Here is a 23,638-nt window from a genome sequence, read left to right on the forward strand (position 1 = left end):
CATTTAAACCGCTCTCAATATAACTGCCGCTAACGAAATTCTCTCATCTAATTATGCTTATTTCTTCAGACAAATTATTTGTCCATTTAATAAAACATACTTGTTACATTTATATTCCATCTTTCTCCAAGGAGCCTAGACAATGTGAAGTAGCCTATACTGAGAGACAGTGACCTATGCAGCGCTAGCTGGTGAATTTCAAAGCTTAGCAAGTGAGGGTTTGAATCAGATGTCCCACATTTAGTTACATAGAATATTTTTTACCCCAGTTTTCTTCCAGATCAAATCAACTTGGAATAAATCATAATATACGGTAGTTAAAATGCTCATGCTATGAATTAGTCTCTTCACAGTCTTCTTTCAGCTCGTTTACACATAGGGGTAAGAAATGCTAACTGAATGACTGAATTTACAACCCTTCTTCTGAAGGAGCCTAGGCTGGTAAACTGATCCACAAAACAAAAACACTCAAACAATTCTAAAAACAAGTACCGTTAAAAACATCATTCCATCCAGTGACCTCAGGATTGCCAGGCTTAGCTCAATGGAAAATGCCCAAGTGTCTATGGTCTTGAATCTGCTTTGCTTCTCCAGTCTGCCGACTGGACATGCTGGCCTAAATCATGGTGTTGTCTGAATCTGAGCTAATGCTTTATCTCACTCCAGACAAGCTTTGTTTTTTGTTTTACAGAAAATGGCTCGTCTGGCCTGGGTTTGCACACACTAAGCAAAACTATGATTTCGCGAAGCTCAGAAGGAAGACCAGCTGCAATCCATTCTCGGGCAACCCTCTAGCTTGTGTGTTTCTGCTGCACCAGCTTCATGTTCAGACCTAGGACTATAGCCATTGTCTCAGTGATGACATGCTTACATTCTTTAAACACATTGGCCAGGTTCTTACGCCACAGTATGTACCCTCCGAGTGTCCCGATTTTCCAAGGGCAGTCCCAGAATTACAAAAGCCATCGCAGCTTCTGATTTGATCCTGGAATGCCCCTATTTCCCCTGCCAGGGCAACCAGAACTGAGCTCAGGAAGGAGGATGAGCGGGCACTTGCTCCACGCAGCAGAGGCAGCTGTGAGAGAGCATCCCATTGCCTCTCCATGGCCACTGCTGTCAGCCTCCTTCCTTGGACAGCTTGTAGTGGCTGCTGGAGAGCAGGTGAGGAGGAGGTGGTGGTGGTGGTGGTGGAGGAGGAGGAGGTGGAGGAGAGGCTGCCAAGGCTGAGGCCCAGCCCTGCACAACACACCAGCTCTTTGAGGGGCAGGCAAAATCATGGTTACCTTGGAGGAAAGAAACGGGGAGTGAAGCAGAGTGTAAGGAGTCTTCTTGTTGTTTTTTAAAACGTGCTCCCTCTCTCTGTGTGTCTAATCTTGTCCCTTTCTAAGATTTATTTATTGGTGCGTGTTTTTGTAAATCTACCAATGAATAAAATGTAATTGGGATTAAGGAGCTTTCTCAGGATTGTGGAGGATGTGTGCACTGTGTCCTGTTGGGTGTTGTGGTGGTGGCGGCACTCACCTTTCCTCTAATAGGAAATGATCCGTGGGGAGGGGGGAATGACAAAAAGGGGTGTCAGGGAGGGTCATTTGGGTGGGAGTGAGAAACATCCCGATTTTCATCTGAAGAATGTTGGCGGGTATGCACACTATGGCTCAGTAAGTCTACACAAGCATGTGGGCTCCCAAAGAGAAGCTCTTAGCCACTTTGCTCCTATCTGGTTGTACTGCTACACCGCACGAATGTTTGTTTGATTGAGTGTGTCATTTGAACTGGGGCATGTGGTTAAGCTCTCTCCCCGCTAACCACAAGCTGTAGCCACGGCTTGTTCTTAACTGTAACCAAATTCTGTTGATAGTCACCATTGGTCTTTTGAATTAATTCAGACTCACCGAAAACGATTTTCATTCCGAAAGTTCTCATCACCTGTTAATGGACTAGAATTCATTTTGCAAAGACTAAGCATCAGTTTAAAGAAAGAGCTTCTAACACAGAAGAGGAACCTATTTCAGGAACGGATGCCTCTCAGACTCTTTGCGCATCAGACACATTCAAAAGGCACCGTGCATCTTTTACTGAAAAGGCATGTAATGATCATATATTTAACAAATTTAAATGGTTCAATTGGCTCAAAATCAAACGGTTCATCCTACTTGCTTCAGGAGAGATAAAAAGTATTAAACTTTATGAAGGGCTGAAACTCTTAGATATGTTTTTTTAAATCTTACGCATTACCAATAATTCTACCCTATTAACCAGTGCTCTATAGTTTCATAATGAAGATCAAATGCAGCAGAAACTATATAATGGGAGTACCTTTGTAGATCAAATTGAGTCTACTATAAGAGAAGTGATCACTGATCCTAAGATGTTATGGAATAATAAACTTAAGAAATTGTGCTGCTTTTCAAGTTTATGTGACTATGATTATTTAATTTTCTTTTGTGCGTGCTCAAGTATAGCTGTTATGTGACTACACATGAGAGAACCTGAAATTAATTTGTCTGTATAAGATCAGTGACTGTACAAATTCTTATGAAAACTAACATGCCATGACAATAGTAATTTTGATAAAATTACAGCAAGAACTGCAATTCTCTGCCATCTGGCTGTCTCATTTTAACTACTTTGATGTGCTTTTTATTACTTATTTACTTACTTCAACTACTTTCTCAGTTGTTATCAAGCTTATAAATATTCAGAGCAAAAGGCTACAATATCAGACAATGTATCTCTTCATCTTTAATATTTAAATTCTGTACAAAAAACCCCCTCTTAATACTACAATCAGTGTCTTTTTAAAAACAGGGATATTTGCAAAATCCTCATTTAAGCATTAAAGTAAACACCAATTTTGGGGGCTTTCTACTATAAAGTATTTAGGACTTGAAACTCCCCATCAGCATCCCAAATTAAACCTTTACACACCCTTTTAATTAGATGTGAAAACTGAATCAGACATTTTTCTTAAACTGTAATCATAATTCTACAGTAATGAAGAACTTCAAGGATATCAACACACACATTCAGAAAAAAAGAAAGAATCTCATTTACTTGGGGTCATGGTATCAGGACTGTGCATTTCTAATTCAATCATATTTATTCTAAGGGAAATCAGCCCACTTTGATGACTTCTTATGAATACTAATGAGTCGTCATCATTTGTCTCCTATATAAGGGGCGGAGAATGGAGGAAAAGGTCAAATGCAGCCTGTATCTGCCTCCTGAAAATCTGTTTGCCTGAGAAAGATGCAGATCTGAAAACTTAGAATTTGTCTTTAGGAAAGATACAGCACTATAGAGCACTATACCAAACTGCAATAGATGGCATTTTATTTTCTTAGTTCAAATTCAAAAAATCAAGAATCACAACTCAGATACTTTTGGGTCGCCTGTTTGCATGTATTATTTGTAAAAAAAAAAAAAATTAGATCACAAAACAGCATAACCATAGAAAATAACACTCAAAAATGGTCAGTAAATGTGTTGACTTGAGAGATGTATCTAAAGAGACACATAATGCAAAGCTAATCATTTCGGTTTTAGTCTATTGTTGTTCTGCTGCATACTATTATTACCAACATATGCTTGGAAAATGGACTGTTGTAATTTTAGGGGGGGGGTAACACATGCCCAGATTGATTATGTTAGATGAGAATCATATATACAGTACAGCAGTGGTGCAGCTAGAGCTAGACCTGAGGGCCAAAGTACAGAGCCCCGCTTTCTGCGACCGCCCCACCATAACCACTCAGAAAGCAGCAAATGCTGGGGTAGTGGCAATCAGGCCTTCTATCAGCACCTGGACTAGTATGGTATGCCAAGCCCACTAAAGTTGATGCTGGTCCCCACAGCATACTTTCCTCCTGCTTATTCTGAGTCCAAGGTTGAAAACTACTTAGCCGTACTACTGATACATGGTTAAATACTAGCCTAAATTTGTGTATCCTTTGTGCAAGGCACTAGGTATTAGTACATCATTAACTCTAAAGACTGTGTTGGAGATTTTCCATGTACTTTTTAAAGCAGCAATTGATCCTTATAAGTTATAACATTTTATTAATACTTGACATGGAAATGAGAACAGGGGCATACTTCAGATGTCTGTGCAGGGGGGGAAGATTCTCAAGAAGATTCAAGAAGATGGCTCTTTCCCATCTTCAATATTATATTGGGAAACAGCCATTGATTTTGTTGTGGTTATATTTTTATACCTCATTATAACACTAGCTATATAGGTAAAAGTTTCATACACACACAGACACACACACACACACACACACACACACACACACAAAATAATGCTCTGAATTCCAATGGTATGTCTCCCCCTCCCCTGTCTAAATCCCTCCCACAAGCCTACTCTGACCTTTCCCAAGGAAAAATGTGCTTTTTGTATTTACCTTGGTTTTCCACAAAGCCATTCGGGTGACTGGTGTCCCCACCCCTACCTTTCGTATTTCAAGTGTTATTGTATTGTTATGAGTTTGTCGGTGCCAGACATTTCTAGATTCCTGGATACAGTAAATGCTAGAATTTAATCAAAGGCTGCTTCTAATCTTGTGATATTGCCAGACCACTGTGATCCCTGGATCTAGCTATGTGCCAGATCTCTCTAATGCTTGGATCAAGAAGTGTTAAAAGCCAATTAAGCCAGGCTAGTTTCCCGATGAAGGAGTTGCCATGATGGACCATTTAGAAGACAAAGGATTAAAGAGACTCAGTGTGAAACGGCAAATAGGTAGGGCCCCTCCCTCAACAGATAAAGCCAGGGTTTAAAGTTAGAAACAATGTGAGTTAGAAGTTTAGGATAGGAAGGAATGATGTCACCGAGAAGGAAAGCAGAAGCTGGACAGAGAGAGGGAGAGCAATGTTAGAAAGCAGCGTCAAATCTCTGTTTGAATCCAAGGCTGCAACCATGGGAGAAGCAAGGCCTTCTTGGGGTACTGATGCTGTGAACCCCTCCAGTTTAGGCTCAGGTTATATATTTGTAAATAAACCATATATCATAATGTAGTGGTTTGGAGTTACTCGTGCGTAAGCCGACCCCGTTTGGGTGCTTGGTTGCCTGGTTAAACCCTTCGGACTGCACAGCCCATCTCCGCTTGACTGCCTCAGTCACTGGCAGAATCTGTCTGTGGGCGTTTCTTAAACCTCTGCCAGCATAAAAGCTGTTTGACACCTAATCGTCTCCGCCTCTCATTGCGCGGGAGTCTCCTGCGCAGGGTGGGCGTGGGTAGCGGAGTGCCTGGGCTCTCTTCACTGACTTCCAGGGAAGAATCCCGGAGCCCTTCCACCTCCTCTTCCCCTTGCTCTCCTGGACGTATTTCCTTCCCCTTCCACCGAGCTGAGTCTCCCCCTTGTGCTAGGACCTTCACCTGCAGAATCGGAGACCCTCTCCTTCTCCCGTGTCTCTGATGTCAGTTCCCTGACACATAAAGACCAGTACAGTCTCTGCTGTGCCTCATTTCAAAAAGGAAACATGGGCCCTGGGGGAGTGCCTGAAACCCCTGGAATCTCACATCGCTTGGAGATTAGGGTGCTGTGCAACAGTATTATTATTTACTAGTGCTGTTGTCCTTTAAAACATTTAATGGTAACATGTATTAATCATATAAAAACAGAAAAACAAAACTGTACTCTGGGTGAATGCTGAAACTTCTCACTGCTTGGAAGTTGAGCACCTATGTGCAACAGTACATTATTTCAACAAGCAAGCAAAACATTCAGGCAAAGTAGGGGAAGGCAGGGCAGTGCATTATACTATGCTGGTTGGAATAATGACTGCATAGGTGGCGGGTTCCTAATCCAATTGGAAAGAAATCTCCTAGCCTTAGATTCTTCTGCTTGCCTACAGACTGGTGTTCCCAGGCCCAGAGTGAATCACCTTAGTATACACAATGTCACTGCAGTTGGCTTTAATGTCCTGGTTCAATTAATAATAAGTATCCAAAGATTTCCAATTCAGTACCTTGGAGGGGACGAGGGAGCCTCTTCTACAAAATTCATTGCTGATGAGACAAAATAGTTCCACTATAATTCACTTTGAGCTAATTTCAGTCATTGCTAATTCATGCTGAGGTGAAAATTAGTACCAAACAACAAAATGACATGAATTCTTAAAAACACAGGAAACCATGTTTACAGATATCACCTGCGTTCATATTTCCAGTATAAAAAATTCAGCTAGAGAAGCAGAGGCTGGCAAAAAAAGCTTTCTTTCATGTTATATTATTAGGAACTTACTCCTGCTATAATATTTCAGATTATAGAATTTATTCAGTGCATGGTTGACTAGTTTCTATAACCCAAAACAACAATGGCTGTACATGTATAGGTATTCAGACAGCTTCTTGTTACACCGAATGTCTGTGTGTGTATATAATATTACTATAATATTAATTTAAACAAATAATATGTTCCCCTATTATTTCACCTCAACCATTAGGAAGAAATATTACAGTCATCACTTGAGTGGCAAATATTGGGCAATACCCACTTGAATTTAATATACTATATATTTTGGAAAGGTGTTTGTTTGCAATGCATTTGGACACATCTTAAGACTAGTAACCAGACTTTGTATAATAGTTCCTAAGATCAAGGAACAGGATTTTGTCTATTTTGAAATACAATTGGACACCATTTTGAATAAAGATGGCAGAGGGAACCTTTCTAAAGTGCACTGATTTTAACCACTAATTTCAAAACTGCACTCATTTGGTAGGTTTCATATTTTATTATTGAGCAACACTGAGTAGGGGGCTGCTAGTATACCAGATCCTTAATATTTAATCTTATGCATATATCTGTCTTTAAACTATTGTGCTAAACTTGGAATACCAGGTAGAGAGCATTGCTGAATTTGGCATGACAGCAATAAACTAAAAAATATGGCATGACAGAAATAAACTAGAAAGAAAGACATGTAATTATTTATTATATACAGTTCCTAATTATCATATTAATGAGAATCTTCTTCCTGAAGAAAGCTAAACTCTGATATTTTTCTAATGGGGATATATCAGTGTCACAGCTTTCTGTCTTAAAACTGCTAGGAAGTGTTCTGACTACTAAAACATCTGGCCTGATTCACTTTGAAAATGGATAAATGGGGAAGGAGTCTAGAGCCTATACTGGGTTAAGAACATTGCACTACCTGAATACTTTACAAACTCCATTTGGACTGATTGCTAATACTGTCCTGTCTCTAGGTGTATTATGTGTAGAAGGATGTAAAATCCCAAGAGCACTGAAATAGAAAGGAAACAATCTATAATTCTGTAGAGGCTTTCTCATAGAAAGCATTCTATGTTACCCCAGATATTCCCCTAGAAAGACAAACTATTCAAATGCATTTTCAACAAATCTAAACAGTAGGCTAGATCCAAAGTTTCTGTGAGTGGCATGCAAGATCGGAGCAAGGAAAGACACCATTTTTGCCAATTCTTTCTTCTTTTTGCAGCCCCCTATGCCCCCTGAAATCCTGTTCCCAAGGGTTTGGGGGATCCTCCAGAACAGCATAGGAACTGGTGCAGGTTGCTTTAGGGGAACTCAAGCTATGTCTTCTCCCCCTTCCTCTGCTGGATTCTCAGTCTCTGGGATACAATGAATGCTCCTGTTTTCAGAAGAAACACTCCGGATCCAATGTTATGTGCTTTTTAATCAGTAATTAATAGCTGGCTACAGGGTAAAAAGGGATGCGGGTGGCGCTGTGGGTTAAACCACAGAGCCTAGGAGTTGCTGATCAGAAGGTCGGCAGTTCGAATCCCCGCAACAGGGTGAGCTCCCATTGCTTGGTCCCTGCTCCTGCCCACCTAGCACTTCAAAAGCACGTCAAAGTGCAAGTAGATAAATAGGTACCGCTCCGGTAACGGGAGGTAAACGGTGTTTCCATGCGCTGCTCTGGTTCGCCAGAAGTGGCTTAGTCATGCTGGCCACATGACCCGGAAGCTGTACGCTGGCTCCCTCGGCCAATAAAGCGAGATGAGCGCCGCAACCCAAGTCGGCTACGACTGGACCTAATGGTCAGGGGTCCCTTTACCTTTAACCCTACAGGGTAAATATTCACAGTTAAGATGGCAAATAATGTTCCAAACACAACTGCAAGACAAAAAGTACAGCTAAATGATGTATTGTAGGAAATAAATCTAACCTATTAGGGAATGATTCAGAAAACCAACAGTGATTTAAAATGTAATTCCTCCAACGCAAAGAAACAGCAGCCGTTTTTTATAAAAAATCTGGGACAGTGCAATATGCTCATATTAGCAAGTCTCTCTCTCTCTCTCTCTCTCTCTCTCTCTCTCTCTCTCTCTCTCTTCATATTCCTGCATTGTGGGGGGTTGGACGAGATGATCCTTGTGGTTGGGGTCCCTTCCAACTCTACATTCTATCACACACACACACATAATGTTAAGTAAGGATAATAGAAAGAAACACTCCTGATAGGCAAAAGAAGAGGGGACGAATAGTAAAAAGAGTTCTGAACCACAGGTGGTTATATTTACTGATCTAAAACAATTCCCTAAAAGGGTGACTACACAGCAGCTGAGAACATGAAGGGCATGTTTTCTTTAAATGTACCAATTCCTCTTGAATTCTGACATTTGCACAAATCTTGTCATGCCCAGTGACCACGGAAGGCTCACTTCTCCAATTCAGGAAGTGGATTTATTAGATTACTATATTAAAGCACAGAAATGCCAGAGAATTTTTTCCCCACATTGATTTTAGAAATAATATTCACAGACTTTCCCACTTGAGGGGAATCTGACAAAATGAGCCAACCTTCCTGAACACGTTCAATACGTCTTCATAAAGCACACTGGAAAACACAAAATCATCTACATTCTCCCATTATGCTGCTGTCTGAAATAAAACGACAGGAAATATGTTATTGTTGGCTCTCTCTTTTTGCTGGGGTTGGGGTGAGGAAACACATGCATTTTTACAAATACAAGGGCCAGCAAGTCGTGCCTGTGACTCATTTCTCTGACAATTTCAAACTGCTTGTCTTTCATAGGATTTCTTATGGCTATTTACATTTTCACTCAGTGAAAATCAATTACCTTCCTGCAATAAGCCTCATTTACTACCTTTGAGTATAATAGAAACACCATTAGGATGATGACATTACCCAAAAGAAGGGCACCACACAGTTGGTAGACATAAATTAGAACCCTTTCACATATGCATTAGAAATACTGCTGTGACTGAAATATGCATAAAATCCGTATCTATTAGAGCTATTAGTGTGTGGTGGTGATGATTTTGAAGGAGGAGGGGGAGATTGTGATCTACTACTTTGACAAAATTATGTATTTCTCTTTTTTTTTCCCCTCAGTATGTGCCACTGATGCAATAAGCACAGGCCCCCAGCTGAGCTGCATTTGGAAATGCCACTGAGCATGGTATGCGCGCTTCACTTCCCTTTGCCGAAGCAAGACACTGTCAGGAATAGAGTGCATGTGTGCCGCCAAGCCTGCTCCTCCTTCATCACCCTGACCTCCACTGTTTGCGGATGTCTGCCTCGGTGAAGCTACCGCTCATGTGGAAAACAGCTCGTACAGATCAATTCATAGGATTTAGGGACATTTAACTTCCATCAAGCCCACATCATCGTATTGATATTTGAAGACTAACTTATTAGCAGACATTAATGGGACTAACATAAAGGACTAGATATTTACAAGGAAGAGAGAGAGACAGAGAGGCAATTTTTTTTTTACTAATCTAGAAATTTCCCCCCTCTGAGATTGCCAAGCTGAGGAAACTGCTCTAAATGTAGTTATTTTTACCTGGGTTCTTATAAGCTTAAGCAAAACAAAATTATAACTCAGTGTGAAAAAGGAGGTTCTGCTTAAAAACCTTATGCATAAAATGTGTAAAGTATGATGCTGCTCCCCTCCCACCAACGGATGGATTTGATAGCACAGCAAGCTCCGTATGAATTAAAAAAGTATTAGGACACAGTCTTTTTATGAAAAGGATTTGGATTCTAATCCACCTGTAATATTTATTACAGAGATAATGTTGAATTCATAATTAGAACTGCAAGTTTAGACAATTAATTTCTTATTCCTTGTTAGAGTTAGCAAGTTTGCGAAGCACAGGGTGTGGAAAACAAGGATTTCATTATATGGCAATGTTAAGCTTAATAACATTCAGTCAATCCCATAGAATTTCAGGATGACCAAGGGGGGGAAATGCAACATTACCTACAAATTAGGCTTTAGATATGTTCTATGTTATGTTGATGCCAATGGAAGCTTTTTTTAAAAAAGCCTTTATGGGAAAATTTTGGGGAAGCAGAAGCTGCAGTTAGGGAGGGAAGGGTTAAATCGCCCCTCCCCATCAGTAACTCCCCACCAAATACCCCCAGAGCAATCATATTTTTAAAAGTTTTCATTGATAAAAAGAGAGTGGGGAGTTGTGAGGAGGGGAGGCAGGGGAGGGGAAAGGGGAAGAAATGGGAAGAAGGGGGACAAAAAGAGATAAGGGGAAGAGGGATTGCTATGTAAATCAATATGTCATTAAGGATGCAATAAAGATAAGCCCCAATATAACTTTCTTCTGAGTAAACTGACAGGAATGTGCTACAACTTTTCCCCAGTTTCAAATTAAGAGTTAAGAGCCTCATTAGAAACTATAGCAAGGATTGAGGAAACCATATATGGGAAAGATAGGTAACCTCCTTTAGTGACATAAAACAGCACAGCTTTTACTGGATCATCTTTTAAAACTTACATATATTGAAAAGCTCATCTCCACAGCTACTTTAAAGAACAACAACCCAACATTTCCAGGATTCTAACAATTTTCTTTGTTGCTTCTGGTTTATTTTTCTCTCTAGCACTAACTTTATTAATATTGTTTATGGTTCTACACAATTACAGTTATTTTGAGTTAAGTAGTATGCATTACTCCAACAGATTACAAGCGACAAAACTCCCAAGGATGGTAGACACCCAAGCAGGACTTTTGACTCCCTCTCCCATTTTTTTTTTTAAAAAGCAGCAGCCTCTGAAGTTAAAACCCACACTATTGGGTAAGTCGCACACAATTCTCTGAATTGTCACCACATAGTTGGAAAGTTAGACATATGGGATCTGTGGAAAAGGCTGTGGTCATAGATCCTGAAAGTATTAATAGAATGAAAGGTGTTAATTCCAGGGTCAGTGAATAAGTTAAAACTGGCTGGAGGTCACCATGAGGCAGGAGGAGGGGGGAGGCCGGGAGGGATGATTCCATTCTTTAGAGGAAAGCATGAACCAAAATGGCTTTGGTCTGACCTGTTCAGCCCACTTCTTCATCTTTGCATGTTCCCCACTTTCAGGGCCAGCATGCCTTCATTAGTAACATTCTTGCCTCTGGGGCAGAAGGTCATCTGCTGAAGGCCCACACAAGAGTCTAAGCACAAGGTTCAATGCTGACATTGCAACCATGCAGGACTATTAGGGGAAGGGGGGGCATCCTGTCCTCTTTAGATGAGGCATTAAACTGATATCCCTTCTGGCAAAGTCAAAAAGAATGATTTTAAATGGGAAACAATAAGCTTTGGTGGTGGAATATGTGCTTTAAAAAAATAGCTTTGACTGGAAAAAAGAAAAGAGTTGAGAATGAATCCTACATTCTGGTAACTGGAACAAAACAGATTATTATTCTCCTCCTCCCCCATTTCTCTTAACCACCACTAGGTTCAAGAGAACCATCACACAGTTTAGGAGTTAATGCAATGGTTGAAGACTACTGTTTTGAAATACTTGAATAGATCACCATGTTTTATATGTAAAAATATAGGCAGAGCTAGCCTTACCACTGGCAGAGTGAGGCAGCTGAGGGGCAGTGAGTGGATAGACCTTTATGTGCTGCATAGTCTGCCCTGCCTAAGCTAGCCTTCTACCCTCAGAAGCAGTAAAGGATGCTGTCCCCTGACCAGTGCCGTAGTAAGATTAAACTGCCAGTTTGGTCAGCTTCTGTACATGGAATGAGAGGATGGAGGAGGCTCCATCTTGTACAGCTCAGGCAGAAAAACATTTGGGGCTGGGCCTGCCTTGGCTCTAATGTTTCTTTTAGCACCTTCATTCCAACTTAGAGAGAACATGCTTTCAAGTTATGGACTGAGCTGTGAAAGATGTTTAGCTTTTCTAATTGAGGAATATGTAAAAATGGACACCAATAACTCATTTTCAACTTCCATAAAGCTTTGCTGGTTGATGGTATGACATTTCTATGCTTAAACCTGAACCTTTTACTTTTAAAGACAGGGTACAACAGTGAGAATTTTTAATTGAAAAGTGTATGGGTTTTCTAATTGTTTCTGTAATTTCCCCACAATAAAACTGGGGTAACCAATGAGGTACCCTCCAGATGTTGCTGGACTACAACTCCCATCAACAATAACATCTAATGAAAATTAAGTATGCATGCATATGAGATCACGGAGTAATTACATCATTAATCCTCCTGGACCCTGCTTTGCAGCAGTTTGGGGGACAAGTCCCTCCTCCAGAGGAGGACAACCAAGACGATCAAGTGTCTGGAAGCCAAGCCTTATGAGGAACAGTTGAGGGGGCTGGGTAGCCTGGAAAAAAGGAGAGGGGGAGGAGATATGATAGCCACCTTCACAAGCAAGGTGGAGTAAGCTTGTTTTCCCATACTCTGGAGGGTGCTACATGCCACTTCTGCAACACTGTAGTCACTTCAGTTAGTCTGTAGCTGATTTAAATATTTATAGTTGTTTGTTTGTGAACACTTCTCCCTATTCCAAAATCAGGAATATGGATTGTCATATAAACCACCCTTAAAAAGTAAACATGCATGCAGAATGTGTTAGGTTTAATCCCAGGCTTGGAGTGTCATGGACCACGATTGTGGGCAATACTGAGGTATATGGACCAGCAGTCTGACTCAGTATAAGGCAGCTTCCTGTGATCTTAAATTTAAAATCCTACTTATATGTCTATCCAATAAAAGTTTATATTCATCAAAGCAATCCACTTCCCCTCACACCCCAAACTGAGAAGAGTATCTGTCATACCAAACCACAACAAACAGGGAAGAACTACAGGTAAGATGTTATCCATTCGTTCCTGGTTTAAGTGGAGACAAAAACTGTAACGGATCATATTCTAATCCACCCCACAGCAAATGTGATTTCAACTCCTTGAAGATGAAGTTAACTCTATATGTTTCCCTCAACTCTTTTGTTACCATTGTACAACTGCCTGGTTAATGACCCCCATCAAGTGGTTAGCTTATAAAATTACTCTCCCTGACCCAATATTTGCAACACTAAATCAACTGAGAGTAGTTTATGTTTAAAAAGTATGCATATGTAATTGATGGCCTAACACTGGAAGGAAATTTAAGTTGCTTATCTAGTAAGTAAAGTTGTTCCTGATTAGCCCATTCCGATTATAGTAATATGCATGCAACTCTCAGGAGTAAGGAAACCTTACAGAACTGAATGAGCAAAGGGGGATCCTATCCAGCGATTGCCCCTGGAATGGGCAGAGCTCCCTCTCACTTCTGCTCTTCATTTCAACATTCCCTCACAAATATGGGGAAAGGAGGATTGTAAAAGTATACCCAATGGAATAGTTATAGGTAAGCAACTCCTATTTCTTCTGAAGCAGCCCTGGGAAATCACACCAACAGTATGCAAACATCGGTCTGCAATCTGAGGAGTACGGAAAACTCATTCTAAGAGAAAAAGCAGAATCACATATCCATACAGTGCATTTGTCCTGGCAGTAAACTCCCTCTAGAAGCGCATGAAGAAAGTGTGTAGAGAAGACTACATGGCATCTCTGGACATGTCTGAGGGAACAGTTCTGAAGGCAGATGAAGAAACAGCTGCAACTCAGAAAGTGTGCCATCAGGAGACCCAAGGGCAGATTGCCTAGGAAGGTGTAGCAGAAAGACACACAACAGCTGTAGCTCTGAGAGCATGTGCCATCCACAAACCCACGGGCATGTTGCTGATAAGAGTACACCAGAAACATGTATGACACAGTTCAAGAGAGTATCTGTGAGGAAGCCGCAGCTTCCATTGGAAGAAAGGCAGAGCAGTTACTGGATACCTTGCAAAAAGTGCTGCATGGCTTTAAGGTAGTACAAGAGGCTCGACATGAAAGGAAAAAATAGAGATAAACTAATGTGATGCTATTTCAGAAGCACAAATGCTGACAAATTAGAAAGCCTTCAGATGAGGTCTAGAGTGCAAGTTATGTGGAAATGATGGAGAAACTTTGCTTTTCCTACACAAGGGCTGTGGGGAATACTGGATATTTGTCAAATACAGTGGTACCACTGGTTACAAACTTAATTGGTTCCGGACATCCGTTCTTAACCTGAAACCGTTCTTAACCTGAGGTACCACTTTAGCTAATGGGGCCTCCCGTTGCCGCCTCGCCGCTGCCACGCAATTTCTGTTCTCATCCTGGGGCAAAGTTCTTAATCCAAGGTACTACTTCTGGGTTAGTGGAGTCTGTAACCTGAAGTGTTTGTAACCCGAAGTGTTTGTAACCCGAGGTGTTTATGGAATATACTGAGTGGAAAGTTTGATCAGGATACATGAGGTTCTCTACACTACTTTCCAATGTAAATCATAAGTGAGCATTTCAGATCTATGATGAGTGCTTTTTTTTAAAATGGGAACTCCGTTGTATAGGAATCACAACTTGCACCTGGTTCTGTACCCCCTGCCATGCAGCTAATTTGCATCAAGTTCTGGAGTTGGAGGTGGGGCTACAGAACCAGATACAAACAATGGATCAGAGGACAGACCCAATTATCATCCCAATTACCCAATTACCCAATTGCATCCCATGACTCATTGTTGTCGTTTAGTCGTGTCCGACTCTTCATGACCCCATGGACCAGAGCACGCCAAGCACGCTTCTCTTCCATCGCCTACCGCAGTTTAGTCAAACTCATGCTGGTAGCTTCAAGAACACTGTCCAACCATCTCGTCCTCTGTCGTCCTCTTCTCCTTGTGCCCTCCATCTTTCCCAACATCAGGGTCTTTCCCAGGGAGTCTTCTCTTCTCATGAGGTGGCCAAAGTATTGGAGCCTCAGTTTCAGGATCTGTCCTTCCAGTGAGCACTCAGGGCTGATTTCCTTAAGAAAGGATAGGTTTGATCTTCTTGCAGTCCATGGGATTCTCAAGAGTCTCCTCCAGCACCATAACTCAAAAGCATCAATTCTTCGGCGATCAGCCTTCTTTATGGTCCAGATCTCACTTCCATACATCACTACTGGGAAAACCATAGCTTTAACTATACGGACCATAGTCAGCAAGGTGATGTCTCTGCTTTTTAAGATGCTGTCTAGGTTTGCCATCGCCTTTCTCCCAAGGAGCAGGCGTCTTTTAATTTCATGACTGCTGTCACCATCTGCAGTGATCATGGAGCCCAAGAAAGTAAAATCTCTCACTGCCTCCATTTCTTCCCCTTCTATTTGCCAGGAGGTGATGGGACCAGTGGCCATGATCTTCGTTTTTTTGATACTGAGCTTCAGACCATATTTTGCGCTCTCCTCTTTCACCCTCATCAAGAGGTTCTTTAATTCCTCCTCACTTTCTGCCATCAAAGTTGTGTCATCTGCATATCTGAGGTTATTGATATTTCTTCCGGCAATCTAATTCCGACTTGGGAGTCATCCAGTCCAGCCTTTCGCATGATGAATTCTCCATATAAGTTAAATAAGGAGGAAGACAATGTACAGCCTTGTCATACTCCTTTCTCAATTTTGAACCAATCAGTTGTTCCATATCCAGCTCTAACTGTAGCTTCTTGTCCCACATAGAGATTTCTCAGGAGACAGATGAGGTGATCAGGCACTCCCATTTCTTTAAGAACTTGCCATAGTTTGCTGTGGTTGACACAGTCAAAGGCTTTTGCGTAGTCAATGAAGCAGAAGCAGATGTTTTTCTGGAACTTTCTAGCCCATGACTCATACCCTAGGGTAATCTGCAAATCCAAGTACAAATCTACACCTCTGTTTGCTACAGATAGGGATTCTAATATGGTTTCTAAAAGTAGCCCTCACACTTGTGTGCAAAAACGTGCTCAACGGTAATCAATCAATACTCATATTTTACAGGTGAGGAACACTGAGCGTGAAGGGGAAGTAAGTAACTGGCTTTAGGCTACCCTTGGCAGATAATGCCTCTTACTTGCAATTTTACTTGCTGCATTTGGCAGAGGAGACCTTTCTGATTTACTGCAAACCAGAAAGCAACTAGCAGATCCCAATATATCTTATGCCCACCCCCTGGTATAAAGGACAGTTTCCAGGCCACATGCAAACAGACACACATAACTCACAAATAAAAAGAATGCAGGGGCATCCAGCCCAAAGGAGTAAACCCAATGCCACCTTAAATTCCCTAGGAGCCACGAGTCATGATCTTGCAAAATTTTCAGGCATACATATTTGTTTTATAAAATATACATATATTCTGTTCTCAAATACACTTAGTTTTATTTGTGTCATATATTTATCATACTTGTCTCTTCCTTGCGGGGCGGAGGGCACCCCACACAAACCTGTACTGCTCTTGCTTTGCTGATAAATCCCCATGTCTTTACATCTCATTCACATGCTTTCAGTAGATACCTTTCTCTTTAAACACATTTCTCAAAGCCTCCCTCAATGTTTAAAGATACCGTGAAAACATCTGAGTAGGTCACTTGCACAGCACTATTGTAATCGCAGTGGCAAGAATGGGATTTCCCATCCGCATTGTAATGAAACGGGGGCAGACCTGCTGAAGAGATGACAGCCACTCTCCAGGATGCAATCCTGTTTGTGGGGGCTTCAGTCAGATAAGATGTGCACCGCAGAAGGAGACAGAGGAAGGACAGGAAATGAAAAGCATCTACATTTACAAAGAGGCGTAAGCACTGTGAAATGACAGGGGAGTCTTGTGGAGTCAGATAACTGTTTTTTTCTTCAGGGTTCTTTCCTTTGGGGTAGAATGTTATGGTTAGATGAATGTATCCACCTGGCAGTGCAGCCTCCACACACACAAAAAGCATGTAGTATGGTCCTGGGACTATAAACTAAGGCTAGAAAGAAAAGAGAAAACCTTGCATAAACTCATAAATGCACAGTAATGGCTGACCATGAGGCTCTATCCCATCACAGTGGGGGAAGGGCATCTGACTACATAGGGCCTTTTTTTACCACCAGAGGCAACTTGTTAAATACAAGCATGGTACATATTGAATGTGATGATTAATTTCTTACATAGGCTCACGGCAGACATAATGGCTTAGTTCAGATGTTGCTGCCAAACCATGGTGCAGTTGCCAGATACATGCAATGCACCTTCTTCATATCGCCTCTCCTCCTCTGCTTCAGCAACAATTCCCCCTTCTACTGCCTGACATACAGTCACCATAGTCACCATACAGTCACCATAGACATACAGTCACCATAGCGGGATGCGGGTGGGGCTGTGGGTAAAACCTCAGCGCCTAGGACTTGCCGATCACATGGTTGGTGGTTCGAATCCCCGCAGCGGGGTGCGCTCCCATCGTTCGGTCCCAGTGCCTGCCAACCTAGCAGTTCGAAAGCACATCAAGTGCAAGTAGATAAATAGGGACCGCTTACCAGCAGGAAGGTAAACGGCGTTCCGTGTGCTGCGCTGGCTCGCCAGATGCAGCTTGTCACGCTGGCCACGTGACCCGGAAGTGTCTGCGGACAGTGCTGGCTCCCGGCCTCTAGAGTGAGATGAGCGCACAACCCTAGAGTCTGTCAAGACTGGCCCGTACGGGCAGGGGTACCTTTACCTTTACCTTACTGCCTGACATACAGCCACCATAGTTTGCTACGCCACCTGAGTCAGGCAAATTATGGTTACCACTAGCCACAGTTCACGTCTGTACCAGAATCAGACATTTATGATTAGCACTTAACTCATTGCATTTATGCTATATAGTTAGTACTGAAAAAGGAAAGGATTATGCCAATAAACACTGAATGAATGAATGAATGAATGAATAGGTGGATGAAAAAGGAAAGGGTGGGGAATCTGAATGGGGGAGAGGAAAGGGGAACACACAACCTCAAGGGAAAGGAGGAGAGGTGGAAAGGCATACAGTCCTGAGGAACTCCCAATTTTTAACCATGTTTAAGAGATTGAGGGAGAATGGGTTGCATTCAATATAGTGCTACGGCAAACATTCTACCAGTGCAAGCATTTTCCCTTGCACCACAGAACACTCTCCCCATCTCCTCTCCCTGCAACCCTCTTGAGCAGATTTGGGGTGGGCAAGGGGTGCACACATAGTGGGGAGGGGGAATCCCATTGCACTAGTGCACCTCCTCTCCCACCATGGTCCTGATCCAGAACTCGGGGGTCATGCCACCTATTTGCATTGCAGAAAAACAACTATGTTCAGGACATCAGTTGAAGCTTTCCTCCCCAAATACAAATAACTCCCATGAGCATGACTAATCCAGATTGGGATTCAAGTTACTCATTTTAAAAAGCCTATCACACAATTACTTTGTAAATGGTGTCTCAGCTAGTTTGGCCCCCAGTCACTGATAAAAGAGGGGTTATAAAACTTTCATAAAATTGCCATCTTTGAAAATGGGTCATAATTTATTGTTCACATTGGTTGCTTTTTCTACTTATTTAAATTATAAATAAGATTTAGGGCCAGCATTTCCAATAACCTTCTTAAACTGTCATGAAATGCACTGCCCCAAATATCCAAGTTTATTTGCAGAACAAAAATAATCATTTGTATATCATTTCTTTCATAGTAGCTCCAGATTTATTTTACTCAGTTCAGAAAGAAAAATCATTTGTTTTGCTTGAGAATGATTTATCATCAAGGAAGAGCAATTAAGATTGTTTCCAACTGTAAAAATTGGTGTTTCACTGAGCACATATGTGCACGAGGAACACTGCGTGGAAAGTGGGGCACTTCTTTTTCTTTGCTGTGAGAGAATCTGCTTTTCAAAGTCAGGAGAGTTTTAAAAGCATTTTTCACACATGGATGTAGAGGAATGGAGGCAAAGAAAATGGTGTGGGGAAGGGAAAACAAGAAGCCCACTGTGAACATTTAATTTCTCCTCACGTATCTCTGACTCATAAGCATTAAGTTTAAAGAAGAATAAAAAAGGCAATCCTGGTCTAAACCATGAAAGGAAAACAGGCAAACATACAGTAATAATTATTACTACAATTTTTTTAATGGGACTACTGTGATAGTAGTAGTAGCAATACTAATAGTAGTACTGTAGTAGTTTTTAAATTATTAAAATGTTGATGTAAAAATTAATCATTTAAAATTGAGACGGTCTAAAGCCAAAATTATTATGTGGACAAGTTATGAGACAAACCCTTTTTAGAGTTAATGCAGAGTGTGGAAGTATGACCAAACGGATTGCAAAACTAACTGTGGCAGGATCCTAACTTCCCTCAAAATATCCAAAAAGCCTTAATACATCAATATGATTTGTACTTTATAATTAAATAAATGCCAAGTAAATCATTAAAAGAAATGTCAAGACCATCATTGGCAGCTGTTTTCCCTGCTAAAACGGGAGGGAAGTAGAGGAGCAGGGCAGCGAGCAAACCCCACAGCGGTCTGCAAAGTCACTAGTGGGAAAACAACAAAGGCCTTTCCATGCAACTAACACAGATGTGCCCATAGCCAAACTGTCAGAAGCAGTTAAGATGACAGCTACTCACAGTTCATTATTTCCTTCTCACAGGTCACTGGGTGACAAGCTGGGTCACCATGCTTTGTTGGCTGCTACAGTTCTCCCCCCCCAAACAACTTCTATTCAATTTAAATAAAGGTAAGTTGCTCAATTTAATATAAGAACGCAAACAACCACAACCTCACACTGGCAGATGAAAAACATGAAACACAGAATCTATATTACTTCTGTACCACGTTGAGTTAGGTTTGTATTGCTGTATCTAAAAAGAACAGAAAAAAATGAATTTAAATTATCTAGCTCAAACAGAGAGCTGAGTAATTTTGTCAAGATTCAACTAAAGCATGTAATGAAAGCTAATTTGTCCCCAATTCAAAGCTTTAACCTTTAGAACATTTATATGGCAGATAAATCATGAGGAAAAGCTTGAGTTTTCAGTGAAAAGATTCACTCCATCATAATTTTCCCACAAAGTACAATGTGGGGGTTAAGTATACTGAAAAATTGATTCATGAAAACAGAAAACCCAAGGTGTTATGTTTTAAGAAATAAAAAATAAAAAGGGGAAAAAACAAATTCTTAAATTCTTCACTGCAAAAAAAAAAAGGATGGGAAATAAAAGTGCTTTTAGTTATATCTATATAAACTAAATATTTCACCTGTGATTTATAGGAATTTTCTTTCTATTGGAAAAGGGTAGATGGCCAATGTTATATAGATCAAGACAAAACCCTGTTAATTGATGGCAATGAAAGATAAATTATAACATTTTAAATTAAATCTTCTGGATTTCTCCCCAATAAATACCTGATATGGAACTACTGATTTAGGCGGAAGGGCCAAATTGTAAGGAAGCAAGTGGTCCCATAAAAGTCATAGGAACTACCGTATTCACATACCTAAAATTATATAGGGCAATGCATTCTGCTGTGCTTTTAATGTGGATTTCTGCATGCAGGTACAAGCAGGATAAATCTACACTTGGCAGATATAAATATGTGTAGGTGCAGTAGTAGATGAAGGCTTGGGTGCAGAGTTATGTGAGTGAAGTTTGATTCGTGCAATGGGGCTTCCACCCCTCCTTATTGTATCCCATTGCACCCTGGAAAGCTGCTCCTGAGAGTTGGAGGAATTTTTGGAATAGTGTGGAGTGTGGCATTGGGCAGGCGGGCCATGTGTATGGCAGCTTTGCTCCCTTAAGATGCCTCTACTCAATTTATATTGATCCTCCCCTCTCCCTACGGACTCCTATGAAATATCCCATGACATTCCAGGCTGGTGTGCGTGGCTCCCAAGAGTGTATTTTCCGGTGCACAGCAACAGCAGTGGGAAGGACGGAGTGAGAAACCCCGACTGTTCTACTTGCACCACCTTGGATACAAGCCATAGGTTTACACTGACAAGGATGTCTCACTTGCCTCATGCAAGATCTTTGCTCTACCTTGGAGTCATTCTATAAAGCCACCCACCATAATAGTATCCATTTACTGCCAACAGTTCACTTTCAATGCATTAGTCCATATGACCAACATCCCCCACCTTCTGCCCATTGGATTTTGGGAAGAACTGACCTGAGTGGCAGAAGTGCCTATCAGGAGAGAGAAAAATCATCTGCCATACTAATTATTTTGTTTTGGAATAGACAAATCAATCAAATGTGAGACTTCAAGTGCCACTTTGTATTGCAAAGTCTTCATAATAACAGTATCAATTTGTATTACATGAAATATCTTTCATTTATACACACCATTCTTCGGCATGTGCATCTATGCACTCCACAAATCTTGGCGAATCATTCAATATTGTGCATGTATAATGTGAACTGGGAAATCAGGAGTGGTTCCCAGTATAATGACCTGCTTCTTCTCAGCCTCTTCAATCTTATTTGTAGATTTCCCCTGTGCCCCTTAATCAGTGGTGCCCATTGGGACTGACAGGGCAGAATGCAGTGAGACCAACAGTAGGTGGAACAAGAGCCAATGACAGGCAAAAACAACTAATTCATGTTTTGCCTACGTCCTGCTCCTTGCTGAGCAGAGCAACACAAAGATCTGCACAAGATCTGCAGTTTTAAAAAATCATTTCTGAGGTTAACTCTCTTGATACAGCAAGGAAGGTGGCTTTTTCATAGACTCGTAAAATCATAGAATTTTAGAGTTGGAAGGGACCATGCTGGTCAGCTAGTCCCTGTAATGCAGGAATCTTTTGCCCAATGTGGGGTTCGAACCCACAGCCCTGATATCAAGAGTCTCAGGCTCTAGTGATTGAGCTCTCTCAGGTCAATCCAGAGTTTGTTCAGCTCAAGACTTAAGTCTACTAGGAAACACATATCTTTTGGGATGCTTATACCATTGTGGGAAGTTTATCTTCCATATAATATAGGCATTTAGGCAAAGTCCACCCTGTTTGAAAATAACAACAGTGGCCACTATTGGATCATGCATTTGGAAGTGTATACGGAGACTCTCACAAATGTCCACTCTACCGTTAGCTAAATAATGAATTGTCTCATGCTTGGATTCCTTCTGTGAGATTGCTGTATCATTATGCACTGAAGAAAGGGGAATGACTTCCTTCCTTTCCTGAGTACAACTAACAAGGGTCAAATGTTCTTGAGAACCAATAATCCAGCTCTAGTGACTTCTAGGTTTTCAGGCAAGGAACTCTCAGGGAATTTGTGGGGCCGGGGGGGGGGGGGGAGTGCCATCCAGAATCAGACAATTCTCTGACCAGGACAATTGAGAAGATGTTATTGGTTGTTATATTTCTCCCAGAACCCTGTAAGCCTGGTGTTAGTTTCTCAACCACTGTCTCACCTAGGTTTTGAGCTGCTTAGAGCCTCTTCTTCTTTCCTCACATGTGTCTATCATATGCATAAGATGTTTTGGAATCTCAACACAGCCAGAACTGTATGCCTTACTTCACAGGTTTGGACGGCATGTTGCTGCCTCATTGGACACCTTCCCGTGAATGGCATTAATTGTTCATCAATTGTAGGATTCACACGGCATGAAACATTGCAGGAGAGTGTTAGTAAACATATCCCACAGGTCACACAAAGGGACAAGCTTGTCTCTCACACAGGTAGTTTAGTGTTGTAGCTGATAATCAAATCTTCGGATTTCATTGATTCTTGTGAAGGAAGCCAGTGACATATTGCCCTGGAAGTGTTGAGGGCAACCCTAAACAGCACATTTTGTGAAGATCTTTATGTGAACAGAGAATAGTGGTCAACTAAAGGCCTTTAACTGAGAGTTATCATTAAGTCTGGCCACCTGCTGGTGTGAGGGTGCTGGTTGCTTGAAATATCTGCAAATGCAGTTGGGTTCTCAGTGACATCCAACCCATAATAGGTTTTAGTAAATTTTGTGCAGAATACTGAATAATTTGTTTCCCTGGATCATAAGGAATGTTGTAAATGGGGGAAATGTTTAAAGATTTAGGTTTGAAAGATTTCTAGAAACCTGTGAGTACTATTTGTGAGGATATAATTAAAGTCAGTGAATTTTATATTATGAAACTATAGAAAACATTGCTCTTTCATCCTCTATGCTCTTATGGTCAGAACAGATATTGGTTATGAGCCCCCCCCCCCAATGTTTTCAAAGAATCTTGTTACTCCCAGGCCCTCATTCAAGAATTTGATCTTTTTACCATACACTTTTTTCTTTTTCTGCAATCTGTCAATTCTGAAATGTCACCACAGAAGGTGCATGGTGATAGTCATAGAAGAGGTATACTCTATGCCTATTATGTCACCAATATTCAGAATCCCTGGGGTTGTTTCATCAACTCAATGCAGAAAGTTGCACCATGCTGCATCATCTGACCAGAACGTTGCGACATAATGGAATGCCCACTCAGAATACCATTCCACATTTCATGTTCAAATCCTAAGCAGCCGGGAAGGATGGGGAAATTGCCAAAATGCAAGACTGAAATTTGA

General features: G+C 41.2%; 1 protein-coding gene across 4 annotated transcripts in view; it reads right to left on the reverse strand.

Moving 5' to 3' along the window:
* DCDC1 (doublecortin domain containing 1) overlaps positions 1 to 23,638 on the reverse strand; it is a 236,479-nt gene that overhangs the window by 80,459 nt on the left and 132,382 nt on the right. The window lies entirely within an intron of this gene.

This window comes from Podarcis muralis, chromosome 1, assembly GCF_964188315.1.
Source record: "Podarcis muralis chromosome 1, rPodMur119.hap1.1, whole genome shotgun sequence".
Lineage (NCBI taxonomy): Eukaryota > Metazoa > Chordata > Lepidosauria > Squamata > Lacertidae > Podarcis > Podarcis muralis.